This window comes from Balaenoptera acutorostrata, chromosome 2 (genome assembly GCF_949987535.1).
Source record: "Balaenoptera acutorostrata chromosome 2, mBalAcu1.1, whole genome shotgun sequence".
NCBI lineage: Eukaryota > Metazoa > Chordata > Mammalia > Artiodactyla > Balaenopteridae > Balaenoptera > Balaenoptera acutorostrata.
In genome coordinates this window covers 132,420,622-132,423,270 of record NC_080065.1, presented here as the reverse complement: position 1 = coordinate 132,423,270, position 2,649 = coordinate 132,420,622, and positions in this window count along the sequence as shown.

The following is a 2,649-nucleotide window of genomic DNA, read 5'->3' as shown; positions in this document are numbered from 1 at the left end:
TCTTTGTTCCTCCCTCTCAAAAATTTTTTAAATAAGGGAATTCATTCCAATTTCTGTAATCCACACTAAACCACCTAGGTGACACCACATGCCATATTTCAAATCCTTGCCTTGCCAGCCTTGGTGAGGTGGAACCAAAAGCTATTTATAGCAGGACTGTATAGAACTATTTTACTTGATCAATGACTTTCTCTTTTCTTTTTCAATTATTAACTTTTCCTGGGCCATTCTCAAACTTTGCATTTTGACAGACATAGAAACGTTAGCTAAAATCAGTCTGGTGCAGATTTAGAAACAGGACTAGGGAGCAATTAGATTAATTAAATTGCTAGTCTCAGTCCAGATTTTTTTGTCCTTCTTGACACCTGGAATGCAATTTCAATTGTTTGGAATTAATGTTAAAATTTAAAGCAGAGTGTTTTGGCTTAAAAAAAAAAAAAAGCCAAAACAGGATGGTATGGTGTAAGGTGCAAGATCTTTTTCCTGACTCTGAAACTATAAATCCTTGCCTCCACATAGAAGGTCAAAGCACTCTTTTCAAAGAAAAAAAAATCTAGAACCAGTCAGGGCATTCTAGTATAAGTAAGAAAAATCCCAAGTTGTATGATTTGCAATCAATATGAACTATTGCCATTTAATACAGGGAATCCTGAGAGTTCTGAAGATTTGCTCCTTGAATGATCCATCAGTTCCCAAACTGCATTCAGGTGTTTAAACTGCCTTTAGGTGTGTGAACTGCCTTTGACAGGACCTATGGGGTGTGGTGCTGAAAGAACAGTTCCTAGGGAAGCTTCTTCACCTACACCAGCACAGGGAAGTAAGACCTGGGAATCTTCTCCAAGTTAGGAAGCATCAGCAACACGAAACAAAAAGAGTTTCAGTAGAGACAGTATCCAATTAGAGATAACAGAGGACAGTATTTCTCAGAATGTGCCCTGATTGAGAATCACCTGCAGCAGAAATAACTGGGAGATGCATGCAAATTTCTTGAATGTATTGGGACTCTTGCTTATCTATTGTCAAACTGCCTTTTAAAAATGGTGTACCTACAAACATTCCCAGAAGTGATGAGAACATATTTTGCTATATATTTACCAGCCTGAACCCACTATAGATCAATCATTAGCAAACTCTTGCTGTGAAGGGCCAGATAACAAATACTTTCAGTTTTGTGAACTGTGCAGTCTCTGTTGCAATTTTTCAACTCTGTAGTTGCAGTGCGAAAGTAGCCGTAGGCTACAGGTAAACAAATGTGTGACTGTTTTCCAATAAAACTTCATCTGTAGACATTGAAAATTCAGTCATATAATTTTCACATGTCATAAAATATTTTATGATTTTTTTGCCGCTTATTCTATTTTTTTATTGAGATAAAAAATCACATAACATAAAATCAATCACCATTTTAAAGTGTATAACTCAGTGGTTTTTAGTATATTCACAGTGGTGTGCAACCATTACCATTCTGTAATTCCTTTCTTTAAAAAAAAAATTGATGTATAATTGACATACAACATTATATTTGTTTCAGGTGCACAACATTTGATATTTGTGTGCCTTGAAAAACGACCACCACAATAAGTCTGGTTATTAATATCCATCACCATATATAGTAAGAATTACTTTCTTTTTTTCTTGTGTTGAGGACTTTTAAGATGAACTCTTAGTTTTTTTCATACTATTTAAAAATGTAGAGAGACTTCCCTGGTGGTCCAGTGGCTAAGGCTCTGCGCTCCCAGTGCAAGGGGGCCCGGGTTTGATCCCTGGTCAGGAAACTAGATCCCACATGCCACAACTAAAAGTTTCCACATGCCGCAACTGAAGATCCCGCATGCTGCGACAAAGATCCAGCACACGGCAATGAAGTTCCCGCGTGCCGCAACGAAGATCCAGTGCAGCCAAATAAATAAATAAATAAATATTTTAAAAAAATAATAAAGGGCATGGACGAGCTCATGCTCTTAAAAAAAAAGTGTAGAAAATATTCTTAGTTTGTGTGCCACAGAAAATAAGTCATTGAGCTTGGATTTGGTCTGTAGGCTGTCGTTTGCTGACTGCCAGGATAGATGCCATAAGTCAGCTGTAGTAGTAATTACAGAAATTACTTTTGGATTTGCACTTAACTTTTGCAACATGTATAAAAGGTAAAACTCCTGAATCTTCCCCTATGTACTTCCATCATTCCCTTTTAAAGATATAGGAAGAGAAGAAACTTTTATTTCAATTCAATGGAAAAAGTCCTGCAAAGGTGTCTCCTGCAGAGGAGCTGCCTGACTTAGCCGCATGGACATAAATTAAGTCCTCAAATCTCGACTTTAGACCACTTCTGAACCTCGTCGTGAGAACTTCTGAGGCCACCTAGAGTTGAAGTGAGATGCTGAGCCTGCAGTAGGACCAGCTGATGAAGGCTGCGTAGGCAAGAGTCTGCCACTGATCTCACTCACAAGATTTGGCTTCTCTGGCTTAAATATTTGGGGCGGGGGTCTTACACAACTAATAACTCATCAAGATTTTGCCTAAGAATTTCTCCCTAAATTTCATATAAATTTCCACATTATATTACCAATCTTCTTGGATCCTTATAGCAACTTTGCAAAGTAGATGTCTGTTAGGTTTACTGTTCCATTGTGTAAACTGTAAAGATTCAGA